The sequence below is a fragment of the Ascaphus truei genome, unplaced genomic scaffold (genome assembly GCF_040206685.1).
Source record: "Ascaphus truei isolate aAscTru1 unplaced genomic scaffold, aAscTru1.hap1 HAP1_SCAFFOLD_336, whole genome shotgun sequence".
Classification (NCBI taxonomy): Eukaryota; Metazoa; Chordata; class Amphibia; order Anura; family Ascaphidae; genus Ascaphus; species Ascaphus truei.
Window position 1 is genome coordinate 375,100 of NW_027456355.1, and position 19,901 is coordinate 395,000.

The window sequence follows — 19,901 nt, forward strand, 5'->3', positions numbered from 1 at the left end:
CTCTTCTGCTAATACCTCCTCCTCCTCTATTGATCTCTCTGTGGGGGTACCCCAGGGCTCTGTCCTGGGACCTCTTCTCTTTTCTCTGTATACACTCTCTCTAGGTGACCTAATAACATCTTTTGGGTTTAATTATCACCTCTATGCTGACGACACACAAATATATTTCTCAACACCCGACCTTACACCTACTGTACAAACCAAAGTTTCTTAATGTCTCTCTGCTATATCATCCTGGATGGCCCTCCGCCGCCTTAAACTCAACATGGCTAAAACAGAGCTCCTCATACTTCCTCCCAAACCTGGCCCTACTACCTCCTTCCACATTACTGTTGGAACTACGATCATTCACCCAGTAGCCCAAGCACGCTGCCTTGGGGTCACACTCGACTCCTCTCTCACATTTGCCCCTCACATTCAAAACATTTCTAAAACCTGTCGCTTTTTCCTCCGCAATATAACAAAGATACGCCCTTTCCTCTGTTGCTCGACTGCTAAAACTCTGACTCAGGCCCTCATTCTCTCCCGTCTTGATTACTGTAACCTCCTGCTGTCCGGCCTTCCTGCCTCTCACCTGTCTCCCCTACAATCTATCCTTAACGCTGCTGCCAGAATCACTCTACTCTTTCCTAGATCTGTCTCAGCATCTCCCCTCATGAAATCCCTCTCCTGGCTTCCGATCAAATCCCGCATCTCACACTCCATTCTTCTCCTCACTTTTAAAGCTTTACACTCTTCTGCCCCTCCTTACATCTCAGCCCTAATTTCTCGCTATGCACCATCCAGACTCTTGCGTTCTTCTCAAGGATGTCTTCTTTCTACCCCCTTTGTATCTAAAGCCCTCTCCCGCCTTAAACCTTTTTCATTGACTGCCCCTCACCTCTGGAATGCCCTTCCCCTCAGTACCCGACTAGCACCCTCTCTATCCACCTTTAAGACCCACCTTAAGACACACTTGCTTAAAGAAGCATATGAATAGGACTGTGGCTATTCTGAACACATGGCACATAAAGCTTGGCCCCCTGCAGATGCACTTACCAGAACTCCCTCCTACTGTCTCTGTACGTTCTCCCTACCTACCAATTAGACTGTAAGCTCCTCGGAGCAGGGACTCCTCTTCCTTAATGTCTAAAGCACTTATTCCCATGATCTGTTATTTATATTATCTGTTATTTATTGGATTACCACATGTATTACTGCTGTGAAGCGCTATGTACACTAATGGCGCTATATAAATAAAGACATACAATACAATACAATATTGGCAGATTGCAGTGCCTGACGTACCCCAGGCCGCCCCCCGGGGCAATGAGTGAGGGGCCGAGGATCTCTCCGCTGAGCCAGATGCTTCTCTTTAATTAGCGAGTTTTGTTGCAGGCTGAGCAGCTGTCACTCAATAATCAGCACAGATCACTGTGCCTCGTGTGTGACAGGGAGGGAGAGATAACTGTGCCTCATGTGTGACAGGGAGTGAGAGATAGCTGTGCCTTGTGTGTGACAGGGAGTGAGAGATAGCTGGGCATCGTGTGTGTGACAGTGAGAGATAGCTGTGCATCGTATGTGTTGACAGTGAGAGATAGCTGTGCATCGTGTGTGTGTGTGTGTGACAGTGAGAGATAGCTGTGCATCGTGTGTGTGTGACAGTGAAAGATAGCTGTGCATCGTGTGTGTGTGACAGGGAGAGATAGCTGTGCATCATGTGTGTGTGTGACAGGGAGAGATAGCTGTGCATCGTGTGTGTGTGTGTGACAGTGAAAGATAGCTGTGCATCGTGTGTGTATGACAGGGAGAAATAGCTGTGCATCGTGTGTGTGTGACAGGGAGAGATAGCTGTGCATCGTGTGTGGCGGAGTGAGAGCTGTGCATCGTGTGTGTGTGACAGTGTGAGATAGCTGTGCATCGTGTGTGTGTGACAGTGAGATAGCTGTGCATCGTTTGTGTGTGTGACAGTGAGAGAGAGCTGTGCATCGTTTGTGTGTGTGACAGTGAGAGAGAGCTGTGCATCGTGTGTGTGTGTGTGAGACAGTGAGAGATAGCTGTGCATCGTGTGTGACAGTGAGAGATAGCTGTGAATCGTATGTGTTGACAGTGAGAGATAGCTGTGCATCGTGTGTGTGTGTGTGTGTGTGACAGTGAGAGAAAGCTGTGCATCGTGTGTGTGTGACAGTGAGAGATAGCTGTGCATCGTGTGTGTGTGACAGGGAGAGATAGCTGTGCATCATGTGTGTGTGTGACAGTGAGAAATAGCTGTGCATCGAGTGTGTGTGACAGTGAAAGATAGCTGTGCATCGTGTGTGTGTGTGTGAGACAGTGAGAGATAGCTGTGCATCGTGTGTGACAGTGAGAGATAGCTGTGCATCGTATGTGTTGACAGTGAGAGATAGCTTTGCATCGTGTGTGTGTGTGTGTGACAGTGAGAGATAGCTGTGTATCGTGTGTGTGTGTGTGAGACAGTGAGAGATAGCTGTGCATTGTATGTGTGAGACAGGGAGAGATATCTGTGCATCGTGTGTGACAGTGAGAGATAGCTGTGCATCGTGTGTGTGTGTGTGTGACAGTGAGAGATAGCTGTGCATCGTGTGTGTGTGTGTGACAGTGAGAGATAGCTGTGCATCGTGTGTGTGTGACAGGGAGAGATAGCTGTGCATCATGTGTGTGTGTGACAGTGAGAAATAGCTGTGCATCGTGTGTGTGTGACAGTGAAAGATAGCTGTGCATCGTGTGTGTGTGACAGGGAGAGATAGCTGTGCATCATGTGTGTGTGTGACAGTGAGAGATAGCTGTGTATCGCGTGTGTGTGTGACAGTGAAAGATAGCTGTGCATCGTGTGTGTTTTTTACAGGAAGAGATAGCTGTGCATCGTGTGTGTATGACAGGGAGAGATAGCTGTGCATCGTGTGTGTGTGTGACAGGGAGAGATAGCTGTGCATCGTGTGTGGCAGAGTGAGAGCTGTGCATCGTGTGTGTGTGACAGTGTGAGATAGCCGTGCATCGTGTGTGTGTGACAGTGAGATAGCTGTGCATCGTTTGTGTGTGTGACAGTGAGAGAGAGCTGTGCATTGTGTGTGTGTGTGAGAGACAGTGAAAGATAGCTGTGCATTGTATGTGTGAGACAGGGAGAGATATCTGTGCATCGTGTGTGACAGTGAGAGATAGCTGTGCATCGTATGTGTTGACAGTGAGAGATAGCTGTGCATCGTGTGTGTGTGTGTATGTGTGTGTGACAGTGAGATAGCTGTGCATCGTGTGTGTGGGACAGGGAGAGATAGCTGTGCAACATGTGTGTGTGTGACAGTGAGAAATAGCTGTGCAGCGTGTGTGTGTGACAGTGAAAGATAGCTGTGTATCGTGTGTGTGTGTGTGAGACAGTGAGAGATATCTGTGCATTGTATGTGTGAGACAGGGAGAGATATCTGTGCATCGTGTGTGACAGTGAGAGATAGCTGTGCATCGTATGTGTTGACAGTGAGATAGCTGTGCATCGTGTGTGTGTGTGTGTGACAGTGAGAGATAGCTGTGCATTGTGTGTGTGTGTGTGACAGTGAGAGATAGCTGTGCATCGTGTGTGTGACAGAGAGAGATAGCTGTGCATCATGTGTGTGTGTGACAGTGAGAAATAGCTGTGCATCGTGTGTGTGTGACAGTGAAAGATAGCTGTGCATCGTGTGTGTGTGTGTGACAGTGAGAGATAGCTGTGCATCGTGTGTGTGTGTGACAGGGAGAGATAGCTGTGCATCATGTGTGTGTGTGAGTGAGAAATAGCTGTGCATCGTGTGTGTGTGACAGTGAAAGATAGCTGTGCATCGTGTGTGTGTGACAGGGAGAGATAGCTGTGCATCATGTGTGTGTGTGACAGTGAGAGATAGCTGTGCATCGTGTGTGTGTGACAGTGAAAGATAGCTGTGCATCTTGTGTGTATGACAGGGAGAGATAGCTGTGCATCGTGTGTGTATGACAGGGAGAGATAGCTGTGCATCGTGTGTGTGTGACAGGGAGAGATAGCTGTGCATCGTGTGTGGCGGAGTGAGAGCTGTGCATCGTGTGTGTGTGACAGTGTGAGATAGCTGTACATCGTGTGTGTGTGACAGTGAGATAGCTGTGCATCGTTTGTGTGTGTGACAGTGAGAGAGTGCTGTGCATCGTTTGTGTGTGTGACAGTGAGAGAGAGCTGTGCATCGTGTGTGTGTGTGTGTGTGTGTGTGACAGTGAGAGATAGCTGTGCATCGTGTGTGTGTGTGTGTGACAGTGAGAGATAGCTGTGCATCGTGTGTGTGTGACAGGGAGAGATAGCTGTGCATCATGTGTGTGTGTGACAGTGAGAAATAGCTGTGCATCGTGTGTGTGTGACAGTGAAAGATAGCTGTGCATCGTGTGTGTGTGACAGGGAGAGATAGCTGTGCATTGTATGTGTGAGACAGGGAGAGATATCTGTGCATCGTGTGTGACAGTGAGAGATAGCTGTGCATCGTATGTGTTCACAGTGAGAGATAGCTGTGCATCGTGTGTGTGTGTGTGTGTGACAGTGAGAGATAGCTGTGCATCGTGTGTGTGTGTGTGACAGTGAGAGATAGCTGTGCATCGTGTGTGTGTGACAGGGAGAGATAGCTGTGCATCATGTGTGTGTGACAGTGAGAAATAGCTGTGCATCGTGTGTGTGTGACAGTGAAAGATAGCTGTGCATTGTGTGTGTGTGACAGTGAGAGATAGCTGTGCATCGTGTGTGTGTGACAGTGAGAAATAGCTGTTCATCGTGTGTGTGTGACAGTGAAAGATAGCTGTGCATCGTGTGTGTGTGACAGGGAGAGATAGCTGTGCATCGTGTGTGTGTGTGACAGTGAAAGATAGCTGTGCATCATGTGTGTGTGTGACAGTGAGAGATAACTGTGTATCGTGTGTGTGTGTGTGTGACAGTGAGAGATAGCTGTGCATCGTGTGTGTGTGACAGGGAGAGATAGCTGTGCATTATGTGTGTATGACAGGGAGAGATAGCTGTGTATCTTGTGTGTGACAGGGAGAGATAGCTGTGCATCGTGTGTGTGTGACATTGAGTGATAGCTGTGCATCGTGTGTGTGTGACAGGGAGATAGCTGTGCATCGTGTGTATGTGACAGTGAGAGATAGCTGTGCATCGTGTGTGTGTGACAGGGAGAGATAGCTGTGCATCATGTGTGTGTGACAGTGAGAGATAGCTGTGCATCGTGTGTGTGTGTGACAGTGATAGATAGCTGTGCATCGTGTGTGTGTGACAGGGAGAGATAGCTGTGCATTGTGTGTGTGTGACAGGGAGAGATAGCTGTGCATCGTGTGTGTGTCAGGGAGTGAGAGATAGCTGTGCATCATGTGTGTGTGACAGGGAGAGATAGCTGTGCATTGTGTGTGTGTGAAAGGGAGAGATAGCTGTGCATCGTGTGTGTGTCAGGGAGTGAGAGATAGTTGTGAATCTTGTGTGTGTCAGGGAGTGAGAGATAGCTGTGCATCGTGTGAGTGTTTCAGGGAGTGATAGATAGCTGTGCATTGTGTGTGTGTGACAGTGAGAGTTAGCTGTGCATCGTGTGTGTGTGATAGGGAGAGATAGATGTGCATCGTGTGTGTGACATCGAGAGATAGCTGTGCATCGTGTGTGTGTGACAGGGAGAGATAGCTGTGCATCGTGTGTGTGAGACAGGGAGAGATAGCTGTGCATCGTGTGTGTGTGTGACAGAGAGAGATAGCTGTGCATCGTGTGTGTGTGTCAGGGAGTGAGAGATAGCTGTGCATCGTGTGTGTGACAGTGAGCGATAGCTGTGCATTGTGTGTGTGAAAGGGAGAGATAGCTGTGCATCGTGTGTGTGTCAGGGAGTGAGAGATAGTTGTGCATCGTGTGTGTGAGACAGTGAGAGATAGCTGTGCATTGTGTGTGTGTGACAGTGAGAGATAGCTGTGCGTCGTGTGTGTGTGACAGGGAGAGATAGCTGTGCATCGTGTGTGTGTCAGGGAGTGAGAGATAGCTGTGCATCATGTGTGTGTGACAGGGAGAGATAGCTGTGCATTGTGTGTGTGTGACAGTGAGAGATATCTGTGCATCGTGTGTGTGTGTGTCAAGGAGTGAGAGATAGTTGTGCATCGTGTGTGTGTCAGGGAGTGAGAGATAGCTGTGCATCGTGTGTGTGTTTCAGGGAGTGAGAGATAGCTGTGCATCATGTGTGTGTGTGTGACAGGGAGAGATAGTTGTGCATCGTGTGTGCATCTCTCACTGTCACACATACGATGCACAGCTATCTCTCCGTCACACACACACGATGCACAGCTATCTCACACTGTCACACACACACACACACACACTAGACACAGCTATCTCTCCCTGTCACATACACACGATGCACAGCTATCTCTCACTGTCACACACACACACACGATGCACAGCTAACTCTCACTGTCACAAACACACGAGGCATAGCTATCTCTCACACCCTGACACACACACACAATGGACAGCTATCTCTCACTGTCACACACACGATGCACAGCTATCTCTCACTCCCTGACACACGCACACAATGCGCCGCGTCACTGTCAGTGCTATGAGGGTGAGGCAGGGGTTACTATGGGGTGAGGCAGGGGTTACTAGGGGGTGCGGCAGGGGTTACTATGAGGTGAGGCAAGGGTTACTATGGGGTGAGGCAGGGGTTACTAGGGGGTGCGGCAGGGGTTACTATGGGGTGAGGCAAGGGTTACTATGGGTTGAGGCAGGGGTTACTATGGGTTGAGGCAGGGGTTACTATGGGGTGCGGCAGGGGTTACTATGGGGTGAGGCAGGGATTACTATGGGGTGAGGCAGGGTTTACTATGGGGTGAGGCAGGGGTTACTATGGGGTGAGGCAGGGGTTAATATGGGGTGAGGCAGGGTTTAGTATGGGGTGAGGCAGGGGTTACTATGGGGTGAGGCAGGGGTTACTATGGGGTGAGGCAGGGGTTGATATAGGGTGAGGCATGGTTTACTATGGGGTGAGGCAGGGTTTACTATGGGGTGAGGCAGGGTTTACTATGGGGTGAGGCAGGGGTTAATATGTGGTGAGGCAGGGGTTAATATGGGGTGAAACAGGGGTTAATATGGGGTGAGGCAGGGGTTACTATGGGGTGAGGCAGGGGTTGATATAGGGTGAGGCATGGTTTACTATGGGGTGAGGCAGGGTTTACTATGGGGTGAGGCAGGGTTTACTATGGTGTGAGGCAGGGGTTAATATGTGGTGAGGCAGGGGTTAATATGTGGTGAGGCAGGGGTTAATATGGGGTGAAACAGGGGTTAATATGGGGTGAAGCAGGGGTTACTATGGGGGGGAGGCAGGGTTTACTATGGGGTGAGGCAGGGTTTACTATGGGGTGAGGCAGGGATTAATATGGGGTGAGGCAGGGATTAATATGGGGTGAGGCAGGGGTTACTATGGGGTGAGGCAGGGATTACTATGGGGTGAGGCAGGGGTTACTATGGGGTGAGGCAGGGGTTAATATGGGGTGAGGCAGGGTTTAGTATGGGGTGAGGCGGGGTTAATATTGGGTGAGGCAGGGGTTACTATGGGGTGAAGCAGGAGTTAATATGGGGTGAGGCAGGGGTTACTATGGGGTGAGGCAGGGGTTACTATGGGTTGAGGCAGGGGTTAATATGGGGTGAGGCAAGGGTTACTATGGGGTGAGGAAGGGGTTACTATGGGGTGAGGCAAGGGTTACTATGGGGTGAGGCAGGGGTTACTATGGTGTGAGGCTGGAGTTACTATGGGGTGAGGCAGGGGTTACTATGGGGTGAGGCAGGGGTTACTATGGGGTGAGGCAGGGGTTAATATGGGGTGAGGCAGGGGTTACTGTGGGGTGAGGCAGGGGTTACTATGGGGTGAGGCAGGGTTTACTATGGGATGAGGCAGGGATTACTATGGGGTTAAGCAGGAGTTAATATGGGGTGAGGCAGGGGTTAATATGGGGTGAGGAAGGGGTTACTATGGGGTGAGGCAGGGGTGAATATGGTGTGCGGCAGGGGTTAATATGGAGTAAGGCAGGGGCAACTATGGGGTGAGGCAGGGGTTACTATGGGGTGCGGCAGGGGTTATTATGGGGTGAGGCAGGGGTTACTATGGGGTGAGGCAGGGGTTACTATGGGGTGCGGCAGGGGTTACTATGGTGTGAGGCAGGGGTTACTATGGTGTGAGGCAGGGGTTACTATGGGGTGAGGCTGGGGTTACTATGGGGTGAGGCAGGGGTTACTATGGGGTGAGGCAGGGGTTACTATGGGGTGAGGCAGGGGTTACTTCTTTCTCTCTCAGGCCTGAGTAACTACAGGCACACCCGCATTAACGTACGCAATGGGACTAAGCTAACAGGCCTGAGTAACACAGGCATACCCCGCAGTAACGTACGCAATGGGACTAGGCTAACAGGCCTGAGTAACTACAGGCATACCCCGCATTAACGTACGCAATGGGACTAAGCTAACAGGCCTGAGTAACACAGGCATACCCCGCATTAACGTTCACAATGGGACTATGGCCTCTACAGTATATCAGAAAAGGGGTTAAGTCTCCAGGAGAGGAATTCCTGCAGGAATGATACTCGGCCCTGCTCTATATTAGATGCTGGTGTTACATATTGGCAGGTGGCAGTGCCTGACGTACCCCGGGCCGCCCCCCGGGGCAATGAGTGAGGGGCCAAGGATCTCTCCGCTGAGCCAGATGCTTCTCTTTAATTAGCGAGTTTTGTTGCAGGCGGAGCAGCTGTCACTCAATAATCAGCACAGATCACTGTGCCTCGTGTGTGACAGGGAGGGAGAGATAACTGTGCCTCATGTGTGACAGGGAGTGAGAGATAGCTGTGCCTTGTGTGTGACAGGGAGTGAGAGATAGCTGTGCCTCATGTGTGAGGGAGTGAGAGATAATTGTGCATCGTGTGTGTGACAGTGAGAGATAGCTGTGCAGCGTGTGTGTGACAGGGAGAGATAGCTGTGCATCGTGTGTGTATGACAGGGAGAGATAGCTGTGCATCGTGTGTATGTGACAGGGAGAGATAGCTGTGCATCGTGTGTGGCGGAGTGAGAGCTGTGCATCGTGTGTGTGTGTGACAGTGTGAGATAGCTGTGCATCGTGTGTGTGTGTGACAGTGTGAGATAGCTGTGCATCGTTTGTGTGTGTGACAGTGAGAGAGAGCTGTGCATCGTGTGTGTGTGTGAGACAGTGAGAGATAGCTGTGCATTGTATGTGTGAGACAGGGAGAGATATCTGTGCATCGTGTGTGACAGTGAGAGATAGCTGTGCATCGTATGTGTTGACAGTGAGAGATAGCTGTGCATCGTGTGTGTGTGTGTGTGTGTGTGTGTGTGTGTGACAGTGAGAGATAGCTGTGCATCGTGTGTGTGTTTGTGACAGTGAGAGATAGCTGTGCATCGTGTGTGTGTGACAGGGAGAGATAGCTGTGCATCATGTGTGTGTGACAGTGAGAAATAGCTGTGCATCGTGTGTGTGTGACACTGAAAGATAGCTGTGCACCGTGTGTGTGTGTGTGACAGTGAGAGATAGCTGTGCATCGTGTGTGTGTGTGTGTGACAGTGAAAGATAGCTGTGCATCGTGTGTGTGTGACAGTGAGATAGCTGTGCATCGTGTGTGTGTGTGTGTGTGTGACAGTGAGAGATAGTTGTGCATCGTGTGAGTGTTTCAGGGAGTGATAGATAGCTGTGCATCGTGTGTGTGTGACAGTGAGAGTTAGCTGTGCATCGTGTGTGTGTGACAGGGAGAGATAGCTGTGCATCGTGTGTGTGTGACATTGAGTGATAGCTGTGCATCGTGTGTGTGTGACAGGGAGAGATAGCTGTGCATCGAGTGTATGTGACAGTGAGAGATAGCTGTGCATCGTGTGTGTGTGTGTGTGACAGGGAGAGATAGCTGTGCATCATGTGTGTGTAACAGTGAGAGATAGCTGTCCATCGTGTGTGTGTGTGTGTGTGACAGGGAGAGATAGCTGTGCATCATGTGTGTGTGACAGGGAGAGATAGCTGTGCATTGTGTGTGTGACAGTGAGAGATAGCTGTGCATCGTGTGTGTGTGACAGGGAGAGATAGCTGTTCATCGTGTGTGTGTGTGTCAAGGAGTGAGAGATAGTTGTGAATCTTGTGTGTGTCAGGGAGTGAGAGATAGTTGTGCATCGTGTGAGTGTTTCAGGGAGTGATAGATAGCTGTGCATCGTGTGTGTGTGACAGTGAGAGTTAGCTGTGCATCGTGTGTGTGTGACAGGGAGAGATAGATGTGCATCGTGTGTGTGTGACAGGGAGAGATAGCTGTGCATCGTGTGTGTGTGACAGGGAGAGATAGCTGTGCATCGTGTGTGTGAGACAGGGAGAGATAGCTGTGCATCGTGTGTGTGTGTCAGGGAGTGAGAGATAGCTGTGCATCATGTGTGTGTGACAAGGAGAGATAGCTGTGCATCGTGTGTGTGTGACAGGGAGAGATAGCTGTTCATCGTGTGTGTGTGTGTGTGTGTGTGTTTGTGTGTGTCAAGGAGTGAGAGATAGTTGTGCATCGTGTGTGTGTCAGGGAGTGAGATAGCTGTGCATCGTGTGTGTGTTTCAGGGAGTGAGAGATAGCTGTGCATCGTGTGTGTGACAGTGAGAGATAGCTGTGCATCATGTGTGTGTGTGTGACAGGGAGAGATAGTTGTGCATCGTGTGTGCATCTCTCACTGTCACACATACGATGCACAGCTATCTCTCCCTGTCACACACACACGATGCACAGCTATCTCTCACTGTCACACACACGATGCACAGCTAACTCTCACTGTCACACACACACACACACACACGAGGCACAGCTATCTCTCACTCCCTGTCACACACACACGATGCACAGCTATCTCTCACTCCCTGACACACGCACACAATGCACAGCTATCTCTCACTCCTTGAAACACACACGATGCACAGCTATCTCTCACTGTCACACACACACACACGATGCACAGCTATGTCTCACTGTCACACACACACGATGAACAGCTATTTCTCCCTGTCACACACACGATGCACAGCTATCTCTCACTCCCTGAAACACACACAATGCACAGCTATCTCTCCCTGTCACACACACACGATGCACAGCTATCTCTCACTCCCTGTCACACATGAGGCACAGTTATCTCTCCCTCCCTGTCACACGAGGCACAGTGATCTGTGCTGATTATTGAGTGACAGCTGCTCCGCCTGCAACAAAACTCGCTAATTAAACAGAAGCATCTGGCTCAGCAGAGAGATCCTCGGCCCCTCACTCATTGCCCCGGGGGGCGAGCCGGGGTACATCAGGCACTGCCACCTGCCAATATGTAACACCAGCATCTAATATAGAGCAGGGCCAAGTATCATTCCTGCAGGGATTCCTCTCCTGGAGACTTAACCCCTTTTGTGATATACTGTAGAGGCCAGTGAGGCAGGGGTGAGGCAGGGGTTACTATGGGGTGAGGCAGGGGTTACTATGGGGTGAAGCAGGGGTTAATATGGGGTGCGGCAGGCGTTAATATGGGGTGAGGCAGGGGTTACTATGGGGTGAGGCAGGGGTTACTATGGGGTGAGGCAGGGGTTACTATGGGGTGAGGCAGGGGTTACTATGGGGTGAAGCAGGGGTTACTATGGGGTGAGGCAGGGGTTACTATGGGGTGAGGCAGGGGTTACTATGGGGTGAGGCAGGGGTTACTTCTTTCTCTCTCAGGCCTGAGTAACTACAGGCACACCCGCAATAACGTACGCAATGGGACTAAGCTAACAGGCCTGAGTAACACAGGCATACCCCGCAGTAACGTACGCAATGGGACTAGGCTAACAGGCCTGAGTAACACAGGCATACCCCGCATTAACGTACGCAATGGGACTAAGCTAACAGGCCTGAGTAACTACAGGCATACCCCGCATTAACGTACGCAATGGGACTAAGCTAACAGGCCTGAGTAACTACAGGCATACCCCGCATTAACGTACACAATGGGACTAAGCTAACAGGCCTGAGTAACTAAAGTTATACCCCGCATTAATGTACGCAATGGGACAAAGCTAACAGGCCTGAGTAACACAGGCATACCCCGCATTAACGTACGCAATGGGACAAAGCTAACAGGCCTGAGTAACACAGGCATACCCCGCATTAACGTACGCAATGGGACTAAGCTAACAGGCTTGAGTAACTACAGGCATTCCCCGCATTAACGTACGCAATGGGACTAAGCTAACAGGCCTGAGTAACTAAAGGCATACCCCGCATTAACGTACGCAATGGGACTAAGCTAACAGGCTTGAGTAACTACAGGCATACCCCGCATTAACGTACGCAATGGGACTAAGCTAACAGGCCTGAGTAACTACAGGCATACCCCGCATTAACGTACGCAATGGGACTATGGCCTCTACAGTATATCACAAAAGGGGTTAAGTCTCCAGGAGAGGAATTCCTGCAGGAATGATACTCGGCCCTGCTCTATATTAGATGCTGGTGTTACATATTGGCAGGTGGCAGTGCCTGACGTACCCCGGGCCGCCCCCCGGGGCAATGAGTGAGGGGCCGAGGATCTCTCCGCTGAGCCAGATGCTTCTCTTTAATTAGCGAGTTTTGTTGCAGGCGGAGCAGCTGTCACTCAATAATCAGCACAGATCACTGTGCCTCGTGTGTTACAGAGAGGGAGAGATAACTGTGCCTCATGTGTGACAGGGAGTGAGAGATAGCTGTGCCTTGTGTGTGACAGGGAGTGAGAGATAGCTGTGCCTCATGTGTGACGGAGTGAGAGATAATTGTGCATCGTGTGTGTGACAGTGAGAGATAGCTGTGCAGCGTGTGTGTGTGACAGGGAGAGATAGCTGTGCATCGTGTGTGTATGACAGTGAGAGATAGCTGTGCAGCGTGTGTGTGTGACAGGGAGAGATAGCTGTGCATCGTGTGTGTATGACAGGGAGAGATAGCTGTGCATCGTGTGTGTGACAGGGAGAGATTGCTGTGCATCGTGTGTGGCGGAGTGAGAGCTGTGCATCGTGTGTGTGTGACAGTGTGAGATAGCTGTGCATCGTGTGTGTGTGACAGTGTGAGATAGATGTGCATCGTTTGTGTGTGTGACAGTGAGAGAGAGCTGTGCATCGTGTGTGTGTGTGTGTGTGTGTGTGACAGTGAGAGATAGCTGTGCATCGTGTGTGTGTGTGTGACAGTGAGAAATAGCTGTGCATCGTGTGTGTGTGACAGTGAAAGATAGCTGTGCATCGTGTGTGTGTGTGACAGGGAGAGATAGCTGTGCATCATGTGTGTGTGTGACAGTGAGAGATAGCTGTGCATCGTGTGTGTGACAGTGAAAGATAGCTGTGCATCGTGTGTGTGTGTGACAGTGAGAGATAGCTGTGCATCGTGTGTGTGTGTGACAGGGAGAGATAGCTGTGCATCATGTGTGTATGACAGGGAGAGATAGCTGTGTATCGTGTGTGTGTGACAGGGAGAGATAGCTGTGCATCGTGTGTGTGACATTGAGTGATAGCTGTGCATCGTGTGTGTGTGACAGGGAGAGATAGCTGTGCATCGTGTGCATGTGACAGTGAGAGATAGCTGTGCATCGTGTGTGTGTGTGACAGTGAGAGATAGCTGTGCATCATGTGTGTGTGACAGTGAGAGATAGCTGTGCATCGTGTGTGTGACAGTGAAAGATAGCTGTGCATCGTGTGTGTGTGTGACAGTAAGAGATAGCTGTGCATCGTGTGTGTGTGTGACAGGGAGAGATAGCTGTGCATCATGTGTGTATGACAGGGAGAGATAGCTGTGTATCGTGTGTGTGTGACAGGGAGAGATAGCTGTGCATCATGTGTGTGACATTGAGTGATAGCTGTGCATCGTGTGTGTGTGACAGGGAGAGATAGCTGTGCATCGTGTGCATGTGACAGTGAGAGATAGCTGTGCATCGTGTGTGTGTGTGACAGTGAGAGATAGCTGTGCATCATGTGTGTGTGACAGTGAGAGATAGCTGTGCATCGTGTGTGTGTGTCAGGGAGTGAGAGATAGCTGTGCATTGTGTGTGTGTGACAGAGAGAGATAGTTGTGCATCGTGTGTGTGTGACATGGAGAGATAGCTGTGCATCGTGTGTGTGATAGTGAGAGATTACTGTTCATCGTGTGTGTGTGTGACAGTGAGAGATAGTTGTGCATCGTGTGTGTGTGACATGGAGAGATAGCTTTGCATCGTGTGTGTGTGATAGTGAGAAATAGCTGTGCATCGTGTGTGTGTGACAGTGAGAGATAGTTGTGCATCGTGTGTGTGTGTCAGGGAGTGAGAGATAGCTGTGCATCGTGTGTGTGTGTGACAGGGAGAGATAGCTGTGCATCGTGTGTGTGTCAGGGAGTGAGAGATAGCTGTGCATCGTGTGTGTGACAGTTGTAATACTGTGCACTGAAATGTAATTGGTACTCCTAACAATAATCAGTATACATTCAGGAGAAGGATTTACTGTTATATCATAACATAACCACCATCTGATTCCTTGTCCCATACATATAAATCAATACAAACGCCGCTGGGTATATACTGTTACTTTGCAGCCATGTTAATAAAGGGCAGACAATTTGATGCATATTTAACATGGTATCACTACTTAGAATAAAGTTGGTTTAATTCACAAACTACTGTAAGAGTGGCAGCTTATTGGAAATTACACCCTTAAAGAAAGGATGAATATATTCAATAGAGAATGTTACTATCCCCATTAGGAATAAGTATCACTTATACAGTATATGTATAGAAAGACATATCTAATTAGAGACAAAGAATGATTATCTTAAATCACACACTGAATTTAATACAGTAACGAACCTCAGAAAGATATATAGTCCATCTATGTCTGATAAATAAAGACATAGGAATATCTTAAATCACACTGAATTTAATAAAGAAAGATATATAGTCCATTTATGTCTAATAAATAAAGACCTAGATAGGAATATCTTAAATCACACATATCACTCATAATTTGAATGTAAAGGAAAGAATTTAAATCAACAAATATTGATGAACTACATTTGTTGAAAAAAGACATCTTAAATAATCAGACACATATAGTCCCTCAAATAGTGTATATAGAGGGGAAAGAGATTCACTGTCTAATGTGTCTAATAATTAAAGACACAGATCGGGGTTATCTTAATTTGCACAATTCTTTACTTAAAATCTAATACACAGAGTAATACATATAGCAGTGGGAATATACTGAAACCCCAAATACTGTAGTACAATATAACACAGAATCCATAGCATAAACTTAATGCAAAGAGAAGTGTTAAATAGAGATATAACCAATCTCTGAATGTTAAAGACACAGATCTGGTTATCTATAATCACACAAGTTATATTTTATAATCTATATAGAATAGTGCAGATACACAAAGTATGTTACATAGTATACAAACTCAATGTAGAAGAGAAATATTACATCAAGATGTTTCTCAATCAATTGGATTGCGCTTATGGGAACCAATAGAAACAGGGAAGTGCCTATAAAGAAGGTAGGGACAGATATACCCACATTAACTCCTGAAGAAGCCTTAGTGAATTGCACTAAAATATACCCCATAATTAATACAAATTGAATGCATTTTAAACAGTAGAGAATGTGTATCTATGTACGAGGGGGGGAAGGAGTCCAAAGTCGTGACTGTTCAGAGTACAGAGTAGGAGTGAGATTTTGATCAAGAATGGAGCCGGCATCGACAGCAGAGAAGTCTGAGATCTCCCGAGATAAGATGTGATTTCTTACTGAAGCTTTTTCCACATTCAGGGCAGTTTATAGGGTGTCATCCCTGTGTGGATTGTTTGGTGTCTAACAAGATGCGATTTCCGACTGAAGCTTTTCCCACATTCAGAGCAGTTATAGGGCCTCTCCCTTGTGTGGATTCTTTGGTGTGTAACAAGATGCGATTTCCGACTGAAGCTTTTCCCACATTCAGAGCAATCATAAGGCTTCTCCCCTGTGTGGATTCTTTGGTGTGTAACAAGACTTGATTTTTGACAGAAGCTTTTCCCACATTCAGAGCATTTATAAGGTCTCACCCCTGTGTGGATTCTTTGGTGTGTAACAAGAATTGATTTTTGCTTGAAGCTTTTCCCACATTCAGAGCAGTTAAAAGGTCTCACATCTGTGTGGATTCTTTGGTGTGTAACAAGAGCCATTTGTTACTGAAGCTTTTCCCACATTCAGAGCAGTTAGAAAGTCTCACGCCTGTGTGGATTCTTTGGTGTGTAACAAGATGCGATTTCTTAATGAAGCTTTTCCCACATTCAGAGCAGTTATAGGGTCTCTCCCCTGTGTGGATTCTTTGGTGTCTACAAAAACTTGATTGATCATGGAAACTAGTCCCACATTCAGAGCAGTTATAAGGCTTCACCCCTGTGTGGATTCTTTGGTGTGTAACAAGACCTGATTAATGACTGAAGCTTTTCCCACATTCAGAGCAGTTATAAGGCTTCACCCCTGTGTGGATTATTTGGTGTGTAACAAGATTTGATTTCTGACTGAAGCTTTTCCCACATTCAGAGCAGTTATAAGGCTTCACCCCTGTGTGGATTATTTGGTGTGTAACAAGATGATATTTCTTATTGAAGCTTTTCCCACATTCAGAGCAGTTATAGGATTTCTTCCCTGTATGGATTATCTGCGGTATAACATTACCGTATGTCCCACAGTAGGGGTTCATGTCTCTGTTCTTTAAACCCTCTCCTTGTCTTGCGGTGTCTGTAAGTTTAGTAAAAGGCTGTTGATGTATAGGAATGCTCTGCCGAGTTTCTGGTAATCTTGTTCCAATTCTCATACAGACTTATGCAATGTTGAAGTCCTTAAAACATATTTCCATTAACCCCTCATGTAATTTGATGTTTGGGACATTTCTTACGTTGCTTCTTGCTCACAGACGAGTCATGTGCTGAAGATACATCTATGGTGAGAAAATGTATTAATGTAACATTGCAATGCATCAGAGAAGATTTGGATGAGAGATATATGTTCATTGAGTTGAACCTTTATAAAATTCTACTCGTGCAACATACTGAACATAATTAAAGCTACATTGTTATCGTTACATTCACCCAGAGGAAGGCAAAAAAAACACCCCAATTAATCATGTTACAATTATGTCTCATAAATGGAAATAAATATTTTCTCCTCACGCCAGTAATAGAAATCACATTACTCCCTGTATCAATGTTCTTCATATATTGTTCTTATCAAATAACTTTTGTTGTACTTTGTGATATATTAACCCTTTAGTGGCTCAAGGGGCCAGCTAGCCATTGGCATCCCACGAGTATCTGACCACTTGTGACGGTAGCTTTGAGACAGGCTATTAATAATACACACCAAAATATAACTGGGTTGAACTGGACGAGACTTAGATATGATAAAATATAATTTATTCCTTGAAAAAGGTGAACACACGAGATATACAAATGACAGACAAAATATGGACACTCACTTAAGATGGAATGATGAAACAGTCACATCTGGACTGGCAGTTCATACAGCAATCTTCATAATCATCAAGACACGAAAGACAATAGCCATAGGCTGAGCCTGGTTCTTATACAATTATTTCCCATTGAACACAACCTAAACCCAGCCCCTCTCATAAATCAGTGGTGAGGTTGACAGTTTTCCTCAGAGTAAAACTCCTCCCACCCAAGGACGTTTAAAAACTGCTTTTCCTATCTAAATAACGTCATAACTTCAGTTCAGTGAAACTTACTGGCACGCGAGCCATATTAATACATTCCGACACGCATGGCGCTCCCAATAAGACTAAATATTACAGTGTAATACTAAAATTAAGAGAGATATTAATATCTGTCTCATAGGACCTGCTAAACAGCAGGTGTCTGTAATCATTATTTGCGGCTCGGCCCCCCGCTTACACATATGTAACTTATAGCATGTTCAGCCGAGGACATCTCATAATATTCTTATATTTAATAAGGTCACTCATTCTGTAGCCCCACTCCTAAATCAGGGGCGTTTGGCCAGTCTACCAAATTGAGTGTCTGGCAGGATACTATGGTTTGTAAGTGTGAGTTTTAACACTCACCAACCACTCCAGCTTCCTAAACATTTGGTCGCATTCCTTAGTAGGCAGGCATCTTTGAGGGTAACTTAAACAAAGGGCTAGAATCACTATTCAACTATTAACCCTTGCCCTCCCGGATGGATTCCAGTGTTTGTGTGGTGCAGTCACTGGAACAGAAACAATAAATTTTTACAGGGGAATAAACAGTTGGATGGCTGAAGCAAGGCAAAACCACATTACTGGACTCCAGCCCAGTTAACCCCTTGCTTCTCAGGTGAGAGTAGAGGGTGGCCTAATGGGGTTTAACCCCTGTAATCCTGGGCCAAAACCCCCACACTTGACACCACTAATGTCCAAAAATGGGTAAATATACAGCTTACAGTAGACTTAACTTGGTTGATTAAAATAGGAACCGACGTTTCTGCCATATTTACATCATTTTTCCTGATTTGTGCTACACAGCAATTAAAACAGTTTAACAAAAAGTGCCATACATTATGGTGCAAAAAATCTTCAAAAGAAAATGTAAGAAAAAATATAAATAATATACTTCTCAAGCTTATTGCTGCAGCAAAGGTTATTCCCACCTTTCTCCTAGGGCAGGGATATCCAAACAATGTAATTCCAGCGCACAGCAAAAAGAGATTCGGGTTAATAAAAAATAAAATAATTAAAAATAAAAGTATATATATACACACACACATATACTGTATATACATACACACACACATATATATACATACACAACTCATCCTTGAAAGGTTGCACCCTCTATTTTTTTAATGCGGTTTAAATAAATTATTTTATTTTTTATTAACCCGACTCTCTTTTTGCTGTGCGCTGGAATTACATTGTTTGGATATCCCTGCCCTAGGAGAAAGGTGGGAATAACCTTTGCTGCAGCAATAAGCTATATATATATATATATATATATATATATACAGTGTTCGACAAATCACCCAAAAATCTACTCGCCCAACCAAAAAATCTACTCGCCACCTAGTCCCGCCCCCAGTCCACACACATATACTGTATATACATACACACACACATATATATACATACACACCTCATCCTTGAAAGGTTGCACCCTCTATTTTTTTAATGCGGTTTAAATAAATTATTTTATTTTTTATTAACCCGACTCTCTTTTTGCTGTGCGCTGGAATTACATTGTTTGGATATCCCTGCCCTAGGAGAAAGGTGGGAATAACCTTTGCTGCAGTGTGGGGGACAGAGAGAGAGAGAGAGTGTGGGGGATAAAGAGAGAAAGTGTGGGGGAGAGAGAAAGTGTGGGAGAGAGAGAGTGTGGGGGAGAGAGAGAGTGTGGGGGAGAGAGAGAGTGTGGGGGAGAGAGAGAGTGTGGGGGAGAGAGAGAGTGTGGGGGAGAGAGAGAGTGTGGGGGAGAGAGAGAGTGTGGGAGAGAGAGAGAGTGTGGGAGAGAGAGAGTGTGGAGGAGAGAGAGTGTGGGGGAGAAAGAGAGTGTAGGGGAGAAAGAGAGTGTGGGGGAGAGAGAGAGTGTGGGGGAGAGAGAGAGTGTGGGGGCGAGAGAGAGAGAGGGGGAGAGAGAGAGTGGGGGAGAGAGAGAGTGTGGGGAAGAGAGAGTGTGGGGAAGAGAGAGAGAGAGTGTGGGAGAGAGAGAGAGAGTGTGGGAGAGAGAGAGTGTGGGTGAGAGAGAGAGTGTGGGTGAGAGAGAGAGTGTGGGTGAGAGAGAGAGTGTGGGTGAGAGAGAGAGAGTGTGGGTGAGAGAGAGAGAGAGTGTGGGTGAGAGAGAGAGAGAGCGTGGGGGCGAGAGAGAGTGTGGGGGCGAGAGAGAGAGTGTGGGGGCG

General features: G+C 47.3%; 1 pseudogene; it reads right to left on the minus strand.

Annotated features, from left to right (window-relative positions):
• Positions 1–14,479: 14,479 nt before the first annotated feature.
• The window catches only part of LOC142483562 (uncharacterized), a 10,576-nt pseudogene continuing 5,154 nt past the window's right edge, over positions 14,480–19,901 (minus strand).